This window comes from Pseudopipra pipra, chromosome Z (genome assembly GCF_036250125.1).
Source record: "Pseudopipra pipra isolate bDixPip1 chromosome Z, bDixPip1.hap1, whole genome shotgun sequence".
Taxonomy (NCBI): domain Eukaryota; kingdom Metazoa; phylum Chordata; class Aves; order Passeriformes; family Pipridae; genus Pseudopipra; species Pseudopipra pipra.
In genome coordinates, this window is record NC_087581.1 from 25,042,585 (window position 1) to 25,062,116 (window position 19,532).

Consider the following 19,532-nt stretch of genomic DNA (forward strand, 5'->3'; position numbering starts at 1 on the left):
ACTCAACTCTATCATCACGATTATTAAGCACTAGATGATCAAAACACTCCCTAACACACAGGGTTACAACATCTCCTCTTCTTCCTTGCCTATGCCATCTGATGAGTTTATAGCCATCCACTGCATCAGTCCAGTTGTGCAAGTCATGCCACCATGATTTTGTAATGTATGCTATGTAATAGTATTCCTGCTGCACAATGGCTTCCAGTTCCTCCTGTTTCTTGCCCATCCTGCATGCATTGGTGTGCATGCACTTCAGCTGGGATATTGATCCTGCCACCTTTCTGGTGGGAGAAGCCCTAATCCTTATGTCACCATTCTCAGGCACGTCTGTGGTTCCTCAGGCACATCTGCAGTTCAATAGTCGTCACATCTTTGCTACTGCATGATTTCCATCCCCATCTCTACAGAGACAGCAGAGTGAGGGACCTTGCTAGAATACCATCCCTCAGACAGTGGCATGCTGCCACCAGTCTTATCTCTGGCAGGCCTGGTTTTATCCCTTTTCCCTTCAAATCTAGTCTAAAGATCTCTTAATGAGTCCTATTAACTCCTGTGCAAACTCCTTTTCCTCCTTTAAGGCAGGTGCACCCTGCCTGTTGCCAGCAAGCCTGATGTGCTGTAAACTAACCCATGATCAAAGAGCCCAAAATTTTGCCGGTGACACCAAGCTCAGAGCCAGGTATTGTTCTGCTGATCTTCCTGTTTCTTTTCTCATCATTCCCTCACTACTGGGAGGACAGAAGAGAATACCAGCTATGTTCCTGATCCCTTAATCAGTCATCCTGGTCTCTTGTTTCGCTTGGACAGAGACCAGCAGAGCTGTGAGGCACTTGACTGATTCCCCCTGCTTGCCATTACTAATTGGGTATTGGAGGGCAAAATCCTGAAAGGGGAAGAAAAAGCAACATGAAGGTACCAGTTTCTGTAAATCAGAACGAAGAGGACTGTAAAAGGAGGGAGATAATATGTCCTAAAAGAAGGCCAAAAGGCAGACAGAAAGAAATAATCTCAGCAGCAGCAGCTGAGGATTTTGGCAGACAAAATACCTGCTTTTTTTAGCAGGTTCAAGGATAGTAAAAGAAGAAATAAAATACCAACATTGTTAAATGTCACATTTTTTTTTGTCTATCGTAGCTTGTTATCCTTTGCCTCTTTTGATACGTCGTGCTATTTTGCTGTGTTATGCAAACAGCAAAAACACTTGGTGATTGTAAGTGGTGGGATGTGGAGGTGTCCCTCTATCCCTGCCCTCACCTTTTGTATGTAAAGAATTTGGTATAATAGATGAGCTACTGACACAACTGTAAGTTTAAAATTTAAGTTTGATTCTGGCATTTCTGGGATTCTAAGCATAACTTCACAAATTTAATATTCTTTCAACCTGTTTTTTTTTTTAGGGAATGTCAGAAAAATCAGCATTAGAGATAATTCTATTGTTATGTATATTCTAATACATATCTAATGCAGACCATTAGACTTTCTTTAACTTTTATAATACTATGTACTTCTCTGTCTGCAAACCCAAAGAGCAAGGAGGTTGCTTTCAGAAAAATTTTATTTACTGTTGTATTCTTTTTCAGTAGTTGGAGGAGTGGGTTTCTAGAACAAAACTATTGTAAAATTATATCTTAATTCTAATATGTACTTTCTTATAAATGTAAGGTATCATATTTTTAATACTAGAACATTTTATTTTTACAAGTTCTCAGTCAATAACGCTTCCTGTATAATTACTTGGCTTTTTTCCCCCCTTCTCACTCATTTTTTGGGGGGGGAGGGTGAATTCCTTAGAGATCTTGGGATTATTTCAGCCCTATTTTTTATTTCACATTTTGTATTTTTTTAATATAATATATGATGCAAAATCAATGGTATTCTATTGGATTTTTCCCTCAATATATATTGCACTTTCCTTGTCCTGGTTCAAATAGATTTAATCAAAACATGAAAAGTAATTTTACTGGTGTTGGCCCTTTTGATTGTCTCTAGGCTCTATGGTTATGAAATCCATGAAGTTATTAGTTTACTTAGCAAGATAGTTAATTTCAAAGTCTGATCTTTCCACTTTACACAAAATAAAGTTCCCATTTATGCTAATAATTGAAGTATAACCCTATCAGAAAGTAACTACCTAATATGGCATCTCTTTTATTAGACAAGGACTCTGTATATACAGACAAGACACAGAATTGATGTGAACCCTGAAGATCTCATAAGCAGTATGAGAGACAGAGGAAGAGAAATGAGAGAGAAGGAAAAGCCAACCTTCAGAGATGCCTATAAGCACTGTAGGAGTTCCTGTCCTACTGAGAGAAGAGCCCAGTGATTGTTGCTCCAAAAGAAAAAAAGGATTAAAGGAAGAACCTGAGGTTTTGCTGTGTTTGCTTGTTTTTATGCCTCAAGAGGAAGCAAATGTCTTAGGGGCCAGCTTGGGATGCATTTAACCTTTGCAGAAGGTAGCGTGCCAGGCATTGACTTTCTCCTCTACCCTTTGGCTTTCTGTTCATTCTGGCATGTATTTATGCCTTCTTAGGAAACATTTTGACAATAGCAACTAAAACATGAGTGACTGCAGTGGTAGGAGGCAGAGGCTGAGTAGCATTTAAGAACTACCAGAAATAATTAAAAGCAGAAGAGGAAAGTACCTGTGTGGTGCTGGGGGGCTAAGCCGATACACTGTGGATGCTGTTATTATTGACGTCTGCTAGTTTAGTGTTGTTTTCTTAGCCCTGTCCTTTATTGCCCAAGTAAGTCTTCCTGGCAGTGCCTGGAAGTAAAAAAGTTGCACTGAGATTTTGAATGCTGGAAGTAGCCTGAATAGTCTTTTTTTTTCTTTTTTTTTCTGTGGGATGGGTTTGTGACAGTCATTCTCTACAATGACTGCAACCTGGCTCACAAGTTCTTTTCTAACTTTTGGTCATTTTAGGAGCACTAAAGAAAGAACAGGGAAGCCAGCTTAGCACTTTTAGCTTCAAAGCCTCCCCAGGGGACTCTAATATTGTCTCAAAAGTCATTCTGAGATTTGAAAGTGAATTTTCAGATATGAGAAAATTGGAGTTCTGAGATCAATCCCAAGCAAACTAAGCATAAAACTGTCAAGCTTTCTGTACCAAACTTCCGTTGCATATGAAGATTTAATTCTGGAAAACTGCCCTTAAGGATGCCGGTGGTTTCTGCCAGTCCTGCCTCTGCTGTTTCTAAAACATTGAAAAGCTCACCCCTTCCCACCTCAACTCGGACTGTAACGTCTCTGTGCAGGTTAGGAAGGAAATAATTGATCTAATTTTCTGTTATTTTAAAATATTTATGTGTATGCAACCAGCAAGTGTCAGTACTATATAGACACTAAGGAAATGATAGAGCTGAACACCAGTTAGTGCCATGCAGGGAGAGTGTAAGGAAGCATTTTGAGTTATTCTAGTTGCAATTTTGCCAAGTTGTCAGTTTCCCGAAAAAGCTGGGCAAAGAAATACTCAAATGACAGAGCAGGGAAAAAGTCAAAACAAGTAGGTTGCTAATGGCTTTTTTAGTCTCCAAAAATGGATGTACAGATTCTACTCTGCCCCCTGCTGGGAGAAATTATAGTCAGTCCTGACTCTTCCCATTTCCCGGGACCAGAAGCTATGAAGCACCAGTTGCCTGGCAGGTTGGTGATTATACAGCCCTACAGCCCCGTGTTTGTCCCTAATAGCTGCATTTATAGGACCTAGAGTAAAAAAATTATATGCCAATCTTATGAGGTAAAAATAACTTGTGGCAGAATGTTTAAGAGACTTCCAGCAAAACTATGTAGGAAACTAAACTTCAGTAGTCCTCATGCTGCTAGAACAATTTTATCTATTTTTACCTTTGGAAAGCTAATGTAGGAAGAAATATTTAGTAGCATGACAATGTATCATCATGTTTTCCTTAATAGGTCTACCAGTCAGAAGGTGTCTACTGGAGAAGAACATTAATTTAGTTGTAGTATTTCCACTTTCAGAGGAGTAAAAGCATGTCACAAACTGCAGAGAAAAAGTTAAATGAAAGAAACAAATGTTAAGAAAATGCTTTTTCAGTCTTATCCCTATAATGGCATTTGTGGGTGTTGATTTAAAAAAATAATACTGCCAAACTAGCCAAGTGAAAATAACTAGTCAGTACTCCCAGAAAAGACTGGGTTGGAAATTTATAAGATTTTTAAAGAGATTGCACAGTCTCTATTTACCTGGGCAAATATTCTTCCTGAGTCACATGTTCTGTAAAATAAAGTAACTTCCAAAGTTCAAAATCCAGCCTTAAATACATGTGAGATATATCCTATAGTTGCTGAAGGAAAATCTTTTAATCCCCAGCCTTTTCAAGACAAAGAACCTGACTTTTCATCCTCCTAAATATGATTAATGTCTTGCAACATTTTACTTGGTGTTGCCTCTAATTACTTTGCAGTCTATTCTTCTTTGTACCCCTGTATCTCATTTACTTACCTTTTCTTCTCACTTCATGCTCCCAGTGTACATTTTTCCAATGTTTCTTTTGCTTCTCACACCTTCTATCTCTTAGGACCATTTCACAGTGCCCTGTTCAGATCCTCTGTCTTCCCCATACACAGATAACTCTGGTCTTCATTTTGAAAAGAAAAGAAAAGAAAAGGAAAAGAAAAGAAAAGAAAAGGAAAAGAAAAGGAAAAGGAAAAGAAAAGAAAAGAAAAGAAAAGAAAAGAAAAGAAAAGAAAAGAAAAGAAAAGAAAAGAAAAGAAAAGAAAAGAAAAGAAAAGAAAAGAAAAGAAAAGAAAAGAAAAGAAAAGAAAAGAAAAGAAAAGAAAAGAAAAGAAAAGAAAAGAAGAGAGAAAAGAAAAGAAAAGAAAAGAAAAGAAAAGAAAAGAAAAGAAAAGAAAAGAAAAGAAAAGAAAAGAAAAGAAAAGAAAAGAAAAGAAAAAAGAAAAGAAAAGAAAAGAAAAGAAAAGAAAAGAAAAGAAAAGAAAAGAAAAGAAAAGAAAAGAAAAGAAAAGAAAAGAAAAGAAAAGAAAAGAAAAGAAAAGAAAAGAAAAGAAAAGAAAAGAAAAAGAGAAAAAGAAAACACCTCAGATACAATTTTTAATAATGGCTGTTTACTGAAAATTCAACTCTGACTAATTTAACACACATAAATGTTTATGGAAATTCTAACTCGGTAAGAAATGCTTTACTTTTAAGCTAGCAGAGGAATATCAGGATATCAGAGCTCAAAGGCTGCTGATGTAATGTATCAACTAAACTTGCGATAGTTTAATTAATTAATATATGTAACCTGGATGGGGGTTTTTTTGCAGTCTGAATTTTCAGTTGAACTGTACTAGCTTACAAGTACTAATTTTAAAGAAAAAGTGTTTATCCAGTTGACTTCATCCCTGCAGAAAGTAATGGAAATGCATGGATATTTGGGTAGGGAAAAGGAGACTGCTGAGCATCACCAGTTTACGTGCCAAAATGTACACACCAAGGTTCATCATTAGTGTTAAAATAAACAAATTAGCAAATGGAGCTAAAGAATTTCAATGTCTTGGAAAAAGCTGGAGCCTGTCCAGATGCAAACCATGTGCATTATAATAATAGAGATAATAAAGATTAAAAAAAAATGATGATGATAATAATAATAATAATAGTAACAGTAATAAAAATAATTTTAAATTCAAGTCGAGATGGAACTCAGAAGCATTTAAGCATTTCTCTTTAAAGAGAATTACATAAACTGATAGAGGGATGAGACAAATGACAGCATTTTTGTTGAAGTACACCACTAAAATAGTTAAAATAGTTCAGAACAGAAAAAATTACAAAGCATTTTCTACATACTAAAAGACTATATAAATTTACAGTGGCAGAAGCCCTGCTAGGACTCACTAAAGTTTAAATGGTTACCTTAGCACTTGATTTATGTCATCCATTACCAACTGAGCCTGAGCTGGGGATCAACAGGCTGCTTTGGAGCCTGCTGTTCACTCATAGCTAGTTTAAATGCCATTAGCTCCCAAGAAAGGAATATTTTGAGTCACTGCAACAAAACCTGCTGGTATGATTAGTACTGTTACTGCAGTAATACTCAACCACAGTTCTTTTATAGCACTTAAAAGAACTTTGATACAAAGATCTAAAAAAAGCCAAATCATGACCAAAAGGTAAGAGGTAGACAATGCAAAATCAGCTAGCAGTGGGACTACTGTAATTTTATTATTCTTCCAATACACAAATTTAGTTAGACATTTTTTCCCTTAAATTTTAAATTAAGCATGTTTATTTTTCCATTCCTGGGGCAATAGAGGAGATAATGATATGAAATGACTGAAGGGTGAAGATGGGTGAAGACAGAAGAGATTTTAGATAACCAGCAAAACTTTGCATGTCAGAGTTAAGTAAACAATGAGGTTTCTCACAGGTATTTCCGTTTTTATACAGCAGGGGCTCTGGTGGAGGCCTGAGAGAACAGGGAGGAGAGGGAGCAGATGAAGCTATAATTTACAGCCTTCATGATATATCTACATTGTCCTTGAATACCAAAGAAGCTGAGAAACTTTCACTGGGCAGCCAAAATCCCTCCTTCAAGCAACTCCCTCTGTTTCCCACTGGTGCTTGGAAACAGGAGGACTTGAGCCCTGGTGCTCTTTGCCAGTCACCGCACCCTGTGTCTGATCTTTTCCAATTACTTCTGTGTTACAGTTAGTATTGAATTTATTGTGCTAGGAAACTGTTTGGCTACAGATATGAAATTAATAATGAAATAATTAGGAGAGACATTATTTCATTTCCTTCAAAGTATTCAAAGTATTAAAATGAATGTTAGTTTAGTATTTGAGAAGAAAGGCCACGATTTTATATTAAATAGAGAGTGGCAGTTAAAGAACTAGCTGCCACCACTAGCACTACCTGACCCCTACAGTCTTACATGGAGACTGTGAGCTAGCTGGCATCACACCTAGTGAGCTCACATGGCAGAAGAGCTTTGTGACAAAACCATCATTAGCCCTGCACAAACTCAGGCATGCATATTTTCAAGAATAAGAGTGGTCCAACAACCCCAACTGTCTCAACATGTCTTCACAGGGGAGATGCTCAAGCTCACTAATCATCTTCATGTCCCTCTGCACTCTTTTCAGTATGTCCACATCCTTCTTATGATAGGAGTCCCAGAGCGGGATGCAGCACTGCAGGTGGGATCTCATGAGATCAGAGTTATGGAGCAGAATCCCCTCCCTTGACCTGCTGGCCACATTGCTTTTGATGCAGCCCAGGACATGGTTGACTCTCTGGGATGCCAGTGCACATTGCTGGGTCATGTTGAGCTTTTCATCTGCCGACACCCTCAAGTCCATCTCTACAGGGGGCTGCTCTCAGTCCACTTATTGTCCAGACTGTATCTATGTTTGGAATTGCCCCAACTCAGGTGCAGGACCTTGCACTTGGCCTTATTGAACTTAGTAAGATTCACACAGGCCCACTTCTCAAGCTTGTCAAGGTCCCTCTGGGTGGCATCCATTCTTTCTAGAGTATCCAACAGCTTGGTGTTGTCAGCAAACTTGATGAGGGTGCACTCAATCCGACTGTCCATGTTGCTGACAAAGTTGTTAAATAATACTCATTGCAGTATGGATCTCTGAGGGTCCCAAGTCATCACTATTTTCCACCTGGGCATCAGGCCGTTGGCTGCAACTCTCTGAGTGCAACCACTTCTTTATCCACTGAGCATTCCACCCGTTAAATCCATGTCTCTCCAGTGTAGGAGATAGTGGTAGTGTGGGACAGTATCAAATGCTTTGCACAAGGCGAGACAGATTATGTCAGTCATTCTTCCCCCATCCATAAATGCTGTAACCCCATCAGAGAAGGCCACCAAACTGGGCAGGCATGATTTGCACTTCACAAAGCCATGTTGGTTGTCACCAATCACCTCCCTGTCCTCCGTATGCCTCAGCATAGTTTCCAGGAGGATCTGCTTCATGATCTTGCCAGGCACCAAGGTGAGAATGACTGGCCTATAGTTCCCCAAGTCTTCATTTTTTATCTTTTTTAAAAATGAGGGTTATAAATGCCTTTTCCAGTCATTGGGAACTTTACCAGTTCAAGTGAAGGAGTATCTCATTTAACCATTACTAATCTCCTTGTTTGGCCTGATAACACCATCACTTTCTCTTGGGACTGCCAGTTTATTTGTAACTGAGCAAGATCCATCTGTCTTGTGTAAAGAAAGCTAAAGTAGATTGTGGTTTTTTGTCACTCATTAAGTATACCTAGTAAAGCTCCTTTCATTGCTGGATACCTAGTATTCTAGAATTGTCCTTGAAGTATTTATAGTGATCTTCAATTCTACTCAAAATTTACAGTATCATAATTATCCAAAGTGTTCACAGCACAACACACCTTTAGAGCTGTTATTGCTACTTCATGCAAACATTCCCAACCAATATAAAATATAGGAGAGAATTGCCTGTAACAGTAACCCACACTAGATACAGGCATGTCTGAAAAAGTGAGTTTTATAAAGTGCAAAAATACTCAACAGGTATCTAGACAATTGATATTTAAGGCCCAAATAATCCACATGGATTAAGTTTCACATATAAGACGTGATAACACTTCTAAGCTTTGTTACAAGAGACCTAAAGGTAAAGTGATAGTTTTCTTGTGTGTTTAATATACTGAGACAGGCATAATTTTTAAAGTATAATCTATAGAATAAGGAACAGTTAAATTTGACACTACTTGCAATCTGTTTGTTTAGCTAAAATCCGTTCTGTCATATCTGTTTATCATGATTTATTGTTACCTCTTCAAAGAGCAGTGATGAAGATACTGAAACTTTCTACTATTCTAATGGTTAAGTCACCAAAGATACAGTATAGTAAATGAAGAAGTGATCTTAGAACATACTCATAGATAACAGGACTTTTAGGAATTTCCATAGCATTTTGGAGGATGTACATATAAAACTACAATCTAAAACTCCTTTGAGAAATTAACTGGTAGTTTTTTCATTAGTGCAAATTATTCCTAACTACACAATGATTGTAATCTGCTAGATGAAACCTGCTTGGGCCTTCTTTAAAAGTACTGCATAGCACATACCAACTGAAATAATTCAAACCTTTCACAGATCATGCTTGCAGTAAGTGGAAAAAATGTACATTTTTATCTGTCTTTTGCACGGGGCATGAAGATTTAGGTAAAACACATAAGGACAAATTAAATTCCTGACAAAAGTTAATGAATTAATTGCAGGGGAGAGTGAGAAGTATGGCTAAGGTTGTAATACACTATGCTTTCTAGTACATGTAACTTCAAGCTAAAGGAATTTTCATTAAGAGTAAATGTTATTTTTCCTCTCTGCTATATTTCCTCTTCTTCCTCCCCCCCCCCCCAGTTTATGTTATGATCTCCACTCATGATCATGTTAAAGAAGAGGTAAGAAACTTCTATGGATAGGAAACTCTATCCCTTTACCTGAAGTGGTTGTAGTAGCAGTAGTAGTAGTAGTAGTAGTAGTAGTAGTAAAAGTAGTAGAACATTAGTTATAGTGGGATATAAGGAGAAAAAAATTAAGTAAGACATTAGGCTTTATAATAATGCAGTTAACCTAGGCAACTAAAATGGAAATCTCATGGGACTGTTGCCTTCTGCCCATCCTTGCTGCTACCCTGTGATATCAGCATAAAATTTCTCTGAAGTTTTTCAGCTTGATGGTCTTGATCTTACATTACTGCATGATTTTGATCTTATATTCCTATCATATAAAAAATTCTCACAGCAGGAAGGTAAATCAATCTGATATTAAGGAATATCACCCTTGGTTCAGATATTTCTCATTATGAAATCAAGGCATTTCATTTACACATTTAAAATTGATTTTTGGCAAGGCATCAGTTCTACAGAGGAGTCTTGGCTATTGAACAATAGTGAATAAAGGATTCCACACATTTTCCCATCTGCTTTTGTAATTGTTAAAATAAAAATAACAACTCTGAATGGGAATGAAGTGTTATTTCATACATTGGTCCTCGCAACAAACATTTTTGGTGTTGTTAATTTAAAATTTCTCGATCTGAAATCTCCCTCAGTGCTAATGACATCTTGCAAACTTTATTTCCTTGAGATTGGTCTTCAATAATAGAGGTGCTAACTGACAGAAGCTTAAACATGTCCTGTGCCTTTGTATTATCACAGTGTAACAGAGGTGATTGGGCCATGTTCCCAGAAGATCCTGTTATTAGCTGATGAGCAGTGGTACCAGGTCCCTCTTCCTCCTGGCAGAAAAACAGAGATGCAGAATACCCTCTGTGTTCTTCTAAATTGCTGCCAGTGTTTGGATTAATAGCTGCAAGGCCATTACTTCAGGATTCTTAGTTCACAGCAATTACACACTTAACAAATAGCCAAGCAACATCTGGAAATGAAAATAAGTATTATTTACAGGCTATCCACGTAAATTAAAAATCAACTAAATAGACTGAAGATGGTATGCCAATAGCCTCAAAGCGTTGTCTTGACCAGTAACCTTGGCCTCTTGATACTTTTCTAGTAACTAGTAGATGTATCAAGATTAAATGGGTAAGAGAAGTTACTTCTCAAAATTGTGCAACTCTTGGTGTATGCACCAAAATAAAAGCTTTTATCTCCTGGGCTGGAAGGAATGTCAGCTATATAACTACTCATCTTCTTGATGTTCAGTGAAATCAATGCTGGCTGAAAGAGGCAGGTGCCCTGGCTCTGAGGCACTCATAAGAGAAGTTAAAACATAGGATGATTTAAAAAGATAGTTAAAAATAATCTAAAAACAGTGCTCAGTAGCTGTGAGAATGAACATGGAACTGTAGTTCATGAGCATCAATTTTCCTTTCACTGAGGCTAACTATAGGAAAAAGTAAACAAAGCTGTACAGTTTTCATTGTTGTCCCCACCTTCTATTCTTAACAAGGCCAGACAGAGATTGGGGATGGGGTGTGTAATACTTCAAGGTCTTAGAGTCAGGTGAACTGCTAAATGCCACTTTGAGGATAAATATATCAACCAAGCACCTCCACGATCCATTAAATACTTGGCTTATTCTCAGAGCTGCTTTCAAGCACCACATATTGTCACCTATTGCTGGGTCCTTATTATAAGTGTCTTTCTTGGTTATTTTAGAAATTACAGAATGAGAAAGGTATCAGGAGACTTGAGCCCAAAGGCACTGCACATGTAACCAGCATAGTGAAATCAAATACCATTCTGTGCATATTTTTGCTCACCACAGCCACAAAAAAAACATTTCCTTGCATTTTGCCCTTTCCATGGAAAAAGAAAGAAGGCTTCAAAGATTTTGACTGGCTAACTTTGTACAGGATATTACATGGAAATATATGTGCTAATCAGCCTCCCTGAGTTTTTTAGGCATATTGGAGAAAAGATTAGAAATTAGGATTGCTGAAGAAGCCCATATGGATATGTATAAAATCAGATGATGATGTATGTTCTGTGTTCTTTGTAAACATTCAGAAAAGCTGATTTTACTGTGATATCCATGACTCCCAGGGCAGCACTAACTTTTTACTCACAGCCAAAACTACTAATTTTAATGTTAGTGTTTGGTTTGTGGCCTGCCATGTGAAAAAAATGAACCATAGTTACTCAGCAGAGTCAAACTTGAGGATGACAGTCAGAGAAGCCTCCTTGCTATACTTACTCAAGACCTCAGAAATAAAGCAAATAGAAAATTCTTCATATGAAATAAATCACCATTCAGACGTGTCATAAATTTGTGCCATGATTATTCTTCATCTTATATGACTGATTTTTCAGAATTTTTTATACCACATTCATTCTTTCAGTTAATCAGATTCATTGATCTCCCTTTTAAAATAAAGACAATGGATTGATCACAGCCATCATATATGCTGTACAACTTCATGTTGAGAGATGAAGTGGAAGTACTCTCTAGTAATAAATAGATGATCTGCATATTTATTTCATCAGAGCAATAATGAAAGAAAAAGCTGTCAGCCTGATTGTCATCTGCAAAGATGTACTTCATGTACCTCAGCACTGAAAATTATGAAAATAGACATATTTACATTAGCACTACCTTCAGTCCAAGCATGAATTATAGAGTATTTTACTGTTGTGAACAAGATGCTCTGAAGCAAAGCATAGCATATTTAAATGGTATCATTTAAAATGATACCATTCATCACGACTGGGGGGGGGGGGGGGGAAGAAAGAAACAGCTTGTGCTGACAAACACTGTCAGTTCTGTGTTCTGTCTTCTCCTGCCTTGTGCACTTTGGTAACAAGATGTAAAAGCCACATTCTTGCATGTTCATATTTTGTTCAAGTACCATCTGCCAGGGACTGGGAAGAGCTGACTGGGTGCCTGCAAATGCAACTTCTTCTGTAGAGAAGCTTCTCTATTGACTGCAGGAAAGGCAGCTCCACCTACTGACACTTCTGTCTGTCTGCTTTTTAAAGAGTGGAGGAATTACTCAGTAGCAGCATCAAGTCTCATTTCCCAGTGGAAATGCAGTTCCCAAAAAAACACTGAGAAGGTATTTCTAAGCTTTAAAGCTAGTAGTCCACATTAGGGTATATTTTCTCTCTTAAGATATCTGAGTCATTCTGTAAATTTAGTTTCTTAAAACATGACTTTCTGATAGTACAAGATCTTACAAAAGCAGTACATTAGGACATTTAAAATGAGAAACCGATTTGACTTTAACTGTGATCTGTCCTGACACAGCATAAGGCTATCTGTTCGCTTTTGATCCAGGCATATTTTTCCGTGTTGCAGGTGCTCAAATATTTATCGTTGTAACCTCAATCATATTGTGTCTTTCAAAGCATTTTTCGAGAAATGGCAAACTTTTGTCACCTTTGTTTCTGATGCAACATTACTGCACTTGGTACATCAGGAGTTTTTCTTCGAGACAATACCTAATGCACACTCAACTCCATTGAAAGAAAATACACTCAACTTGGACAGAATCAGTATCACAACTTGTGAGCAAAACTTGGTCTTGACTTCACAAAGACTGTTTCTGCCTGCTTCAGTACAAGTCAGAGAAACTGAAAGCACACCTTTCAAGTAGCCACGTGTGGAAAGGATGAAAATATCTGTTGTGTCATGGAGAGCCTAGGCTGACTGCTGTAATGAGATGTTTGGGTGGAACTGAGAGTGAATGGAGCTTGATCTGAATGCTAATGTAGCTGTAAGGAGGCCTGACCTGATTTCTACTGATTGAGTGGATGGGAAATAAACTTACACAATCTTTATTCTGCTTTTTCCGGGGATGGTAGGGCAGAGGGATACTGGTATTGATATCAAATACACATCCATCCCCAATTCTTAAAAAAAAAAAAAAAGAAATTTTATACGACACACTTGTGCCCCCAGATTTCATAGAATTTTGAATAGTTTGGCTTAAGTCACTGACTTAAAAAAGGTAAACTTCTAAGTCAAAACAAGCTTGCCTTGCTGATTTTTGTTGCCTGTGTACTCCCTTTAACTAATTCAGTCTTTCTTTTCAGAGTTTGATTCAAAGGTGAAAATTGGCTTATCAAGCATTAGTGATAAACCCTATACTGGTCAGTCCTGTAACATATCCAGTAGATGGCTAATCAACCAAAAGCAATTCGTAGTCACATATTGATCACAACTTGAAAGAAAACCTTTCTTGCTACAGTGAAGATCTGCAAAGGCAGAAACAAGAGAGTATCTCAGTGCCAGATATTGTGATGTAAGTATTAGAGTGCTTGACTGTAAAAAGTAGTATGGAGCGTTTTCCAATAGGATAGTGCCCAGTTCCATGTAGAAAAAAAGTTTTCAGACTGAATCTATATATAGATATCAAAATTGCAAACTGCTCTATAGCTTGAGCACAGGTGCCTGAGAGCTTCACTAGCAGCAGGAAATGTTACTAAATGAGCATTTTCAGTCAATATCTGAAAAATGACAGAGATATGACACAGAAACTGACATTTCTCAGATATGAGAAAATGCTGATTTGCCTACATGTAGTGTTTCAGTTGAAGAAGTCATAATTTTAACAGTGAAGAGGTAAATGTGCCAGCACTTCTACCAGAGAGGTATCACAACCATTGTCAGGTTAGCCTGCAAATGGTCCAACTAGGCTGCTGTTGAAAGCAAGGTTTTGAAGAGAACTCCTGTTTCTGAACCTCAGAGGCATAAGTTTTGCCTCTCCAGAGGCACTCAGCTTGAGCTGAAATAAACCAACTCTATCTCAGAACCTAGGGTCCTAACTACTCTTTAACACAAGACTCCACTCACCTCATATTTCTTTGCTGAATAGCTTTATGTGCCTTAGTTCATTATTATGTTGGAATACAACTTAGTAAGTGCTCAGCAAAGGAGGAACTCATTATGGCCCAAGGTCAGAAGTGTTTCAACAATATGAAATTAACACCTAGTATTTCTCTGTTACCATTTGTTATGCAGATGTAGTTCCATCTCTTTTCAAAGAAAAATTACACATGTTGTAAGTGTAAACCTTTGACAGCTCCCAGAGGCAAAACAATTTGGTCCATTGTTTGTCAGGTGATTAAACACAATCATGTTGAAATTCCTCTGTAATGAAGTTGTATCACCGTGCAATAAATGCATTCAATTGATTAACTGAGTTAAAGCCTTCATTTTCAGAGGAATAAGACAACACTGGCTTTTTTCAATTTTTTTAAAGCAGTTTCACAGATGCAAGGCTGATGTTCAGAATAATTCCAGAAGGGATTCAAATCAAGAAACAAGGGAATAAATGAGGGTGCTAGAAAGGAAGATTAGACAGGCAGATTATGCAAAATGATGTAAAAACATGGAGTCAGAGGTGAAAAAAAATTCACTCCTCCGCAGAGAAGTCATCTGTGTAAAGTCTGCAAACACTACTGCTCACAACAAAATAAGATTTTTGTGTGTTTTATAAATATTTTTCACCAAGACTTACCAAATTGTGTCACTAGTTTTTGATCAAAACAGACAACTCTCCTGCAGCTCTCTAAAAATTTCCTATTATGTGAATAAAGCCTTCATATTTCTTTCTCATTCAGTTTCTGCCTCATATCTCTTCCAGTTCTTTATCCCTGTCCTCTTTTGTGCAATCTCACTGTTCTATTTCCTCTTCTGTCTTGTGAACTTGAATTTTGCTGTTGACTTATGTTCTGTTTTTATTAAATCACAGTATGATATAGCTTTAGTTACTGTAGGTCCACTAAGCCCCAGAAGATACTTGCCCAAAAGAAAATGTGGACTCATTGCTAGGGACTGTAATGAAAATGAGGGCAGTAGTCTATTGTCCACAGCAGTTTGATTTAACAACTTCAAAAAGGCTCAGGAAAGTACACCATTGCATTATTAATTGTTGAAAAATTTTTGAAATTCTTGGGAATTTTGCATGGGAAAATAATGAAGACTAAAAAACTCTTAAGTAAGTTTACCTTCTGTGAGTTATTTTATGACATGTCAAGAAAAAGAGAGTGTAAAAATTATTTCTGCATAGGTTTGTAAAAATCCATTTTCTTCTGCTCTCTCTTTCTCTCTCCCTCCCAGAAGACATAGGGTTTTATGGTTTTAATGTTTACACCTACTTTTCCAGGCCTCAGTTTCTTGAGGATCTTTAAACTAAAAACAACATGAAAATAGTTTGTTTAGTCTGAAGTCATATTTGAAATATGTGATAAAGAATCATATTTTAAAGTATGTAGGCACTCTAAAGTGTGTAGTTTATCACTCTTTAAATTTTTAATTGATTTTGTGTTTTGTTTCCCCGTTTTATTTTTCTTCCATTTTGTCATGAACGATTGTTGGTTGTTGCCATGGTAATTCTAATTTTTTTTTTTACTGTTATTGCAGCTTTTCAGAAGAGAAGTCCTTCTTTATACACATTTCAATTCCTGTAGAAAAAATGACTGCTATTCAGGTCTATAATGTGGCACCATCTTCAACACAGTGTTATGCCTAGATCCCCAAATTCTTGCTATGACTGACCCTTGTATATACTTTCTGAATGAAATCTGAGATAAGACCTTTCTAATCTATCCACACAAGTAAGAAATATCTTTCAGGGCTTGGCACCATCCTAATTTTCAACTCTAATTATGTCAACACTCTTTTATCTCTGGGCAAAGCAAAATGTTTCCACTTACATCTCCTCAGCATGCAAACATACTTTTACTAAATTGTGCCCTGCCACACTCTGAAAATTTCTCTTTCACCAACCATAAAATATTATTTTCATTTTTATGCTCCTTCCAGTCTTACCTCCCATGTTTTAATTCTTTACCCTCAGGAGTTCAGCTCGTTCCTCTAATCTGCCCCTAATAGTAGCTTTAATTATACATACAAATAAACATTTTCACATACTTCCTTATGCTCAGAAAGAACTTCCAGTAAGTATCTAAGGCTAAATAATCTCCATTGCAAATGTAATGATAAAACTAAGAAGATCTTCGAAAACCTCTGTAGAATTGTTCTTTGTCATTCATGGTTTTAAAAATGAAACTAAATGTGATTATTTATATTTTGGTGTCACTTCAGGCATCAAGTAGCCAAAGGGAAACAACATCTCATGTTGTGCTGGTGTCCACATTTTGCAATCTATTGTGTTTAGTCAAGCACAAGTATTATAGCTTTGTATGATATATACACAAACAAACATACATATGTAGATATTTCTAATAATAATGGTGGGTATAAGTATATATCTACAATATATGCACTCTATATTTAATTTTTTAAGTTCTAACTTAGGTACATATTGAATCTTTTTTATGCAAGGAGAGGAAAAATATAGGAGAAAAGTAATAATTTTTAAAAAACTTTTCTGTAAAAACACAAAGAATAGAGCCGGATTCCCAAAAAGAAGAGTCCAGAAATTTCCTGAAAAGATGTGATAATTGCAGCAGTATATTGCACCAGAGGTTATGCAGATATCTTTGGCAATAGGCAACATTTTTTTCTTCATTCATTGTCTCAGGTGGAACAAAACCAGGCGATTCTCAAGACAGCTCCATAGACAGAAGACCAAAGCAACACAGAAACCAGTTCTCTGTTTCTTCGTTGAACCAAACATTTGCTTGCCTGTAAACCCATCAACACAGATTTATGTTTGCTTTTCTCCTTATCCTTATCACACTGGTACAGCTTCATGTCAGAGAACTGCCTACCTGGCTTTCATACTCTCAGCTCTTGCCCGGCATTAACATTACCTCTCTAGCACCACAGAAACAAAATGGTAGCTCGTGAGCAGCCCATGAGGGTAAGTGTGGTTAACTTCCCTGTGTGCGTTAGCTCAGTGAGAAAATTCAAGAGTCACTTGTCACTTCCCACTCTGAGAGCACAGAGCATGACAAATCTCTTTTTGTGGCATCTTGGGGTTTTGCTGCACTGTAACTACTCTAGCCTTGTTATCTTCTATTTGTGCTGCAGAAGCACTCTGTGGCCAGTTATTGTATGGACTGGTTTAGAATAGGAAATGATGAAGCTTTAACACCATTAGTCCCCTTATTGTTGAATATGTTACAATCATTCTTTTTAAATTCACAAAAGTTAACAAAGGGCTTTTCTAAATAGAGCTTGAATGTCTTAAAAATAAATCTGAGGCTTTAATGCTCTGTAATTATCTTGTCTATTATCTCATCTGCCACTTAATCTTTCATGCTTTTTTCTGATCTTTTAACTATATGGAGGGGTTGCCATTTTTAAAAAACATACATCTTAAAAACAATTCTGGGTATTTTTGATTTTTTTTTTTTTTTTTTTTTGCTTCTGAAGCTTCATAAAATTCACTTGAAGGAAATTATTTTGAGTCTTCACACAGAGATCACTGGCTATTTTAAACTTGAAAATAGTACCTAATTTTGTTATTGCATTAGAGTTCCTGAATTTAAGGCAAAAATATTGTTCAACTTGTCACAAGCACAAAATGATAATTCTGTTACTTTCCTGTATTAAGTTGTATACATGGGTTTTCTGCCAAGACATAGCAGCATTAAAGTGACTTTTGAAGACAGTTTTGTAGGGGTGAATTTCTAGATTTTTCTGAGGACTAAAGACATGAACTAGGGCTGAGTCCCACAGAGGATGAGATACATTGGTTTAACAATATTGACTTTGAGCCAACACTATCGAAGAGCTGTAATTTGGTTCATTCTTGGTTTTAGTGCATTTTTCACCCATATTTTAAAGTAGGTAATCTGTAATCAGTGATAACTTTATCACAGCTATTGTTAGAAATGTAAGGGGCCCAGTAGTTGGTTCTTGCCTTATTTCGACAGGTTAACTCTGCACAACCTCATACCTAGTGAGGTAGTAGGGGGAAGAAGGTTACCTTCTGCTTCTATTTTCTTCAGAATACTGAAGGCTAGAGATGGTGATTAGATGTATAGACATCTTATTCAACAATTTCCCAGTCTAAGACCATCATCAAAGTAAAAAGTTTTGTCTCATTTTTAAATGGAATTTTGTGCATTTTACTAGGCTGGGGACAGGGAGGGATCCCTCCCTGGCCTGCTTGGCGGCATTCCCCTTTCAGAGCACCCCAGGAAGCTGTTGGCTTTTTGGCTACCAGGGCACACTGACAGTGCTGTTTGCATGTTGGTGTCCCCAGGACCTCCAGGCCCTTTCCTGCAGATCTGAGATGGATCCCACAGGAACACGACACAGGGACCTCTCTGGCTGCGGAGAGCCTCTGCCAGCAGGACTGGGGGGACCCTTGAGGGATGTTGGGCAAGAATCTATGGAGCTGCTCAGACTCTATGAGAGGGGGTTGTTGCAGAGCTTGTGCAAAGGTTCAATGATGGTGCTGGTGTGTCTGGGGAAAGGATTAAAAGCAAGGGACTGGGAAGGGCTCAGCAAGAATGGGGGGGATGGGACAGAGGCATGGCAAAAATATGCTTTGTTTGCATTGCAGTCTGCTCCTTGACTGGCTCCCGAAGGCCCAGGATGCTCAGAGTTTAGAGCTTTGCTGTCTGACAGAGACCAAGCCAAGGTGTGCAGATCATTCCCTGGCAGTGTCTTCTGTGAAGCCTGTCCCCAGAACACCAGGATAGCTTATCTTGCATTCCTGCCATGGCCATGGGATTTGGGCCAGGGTGCTGCTGTAGAGAAGTGGCAGAGGAAGGCTCAGAGGGCTGTGACAGGTGGATGACTGGAGCCATTTGGGTGTAGAGGTACCAGCAGGGAGAGGGTTGTCAGCATGGCCTGTGTCCATGGACCTGGCTTTGCTTCAGGTCAGGTGGCCTGGCTCATGGCCACAGGGCTTGGACAACCATGCTCTGATGCTTGGAGGGGCAAGGCTGGGAGAGTGTGGGCCAAAGGGGCTCTGTTGCAGCATTTATGTTAAAGTAGTTCACGGTACACTCCAGACATTTTCCCCTTTTGTTTACCTATGCTGTTGAAACACTGCTAAAAAGCACTGCCTGCAGTGGTTTTCTTTAGTTTTGAGAGAAATATGCTCCAGAAAGCTTCTGATCTATGTTCAGTGTCCACAAAGTCTATAATCTTCCAACACCAGCACAACAAATTGGAGAACCTCAGCCAGC

At 37.8% G+C, this 19,532-nt stretch overlaps 1 long non-coding RNA gene across 2 annotated transcripts in view; it reads left to right on the forward strand.

Annotated features, from left to right (window-relative positions):
• LOC135407421 (uncharacterized) overlaps nt 1–18,414 on the forward strand; it is a 32,197-nt gene extending 13,783 nt beyond the window's left edge. For both annotated transcript variants that reach the window (XR_010426863.1, XR_010426864.1), the window contains exons 2-6: nt 2,159–2,459; nt 4,595–5,154; nt 6,417–13,720; nt 15,844–15,910; nt 16,967–18,414. This is a non-coding gene — a long non-coding RNA (uncharacterized LOC135407421). The remainder of the gene's footprint in view (nt 1–2,158; nt 2,460–4,594; nt 5,155–6,416; nt 13,721–15,843; nt 15,911–16,966) is intronic.
• The last annotated feature ends 1,118 nt before the right edge of the window (nt 18,415–19,532 follow it).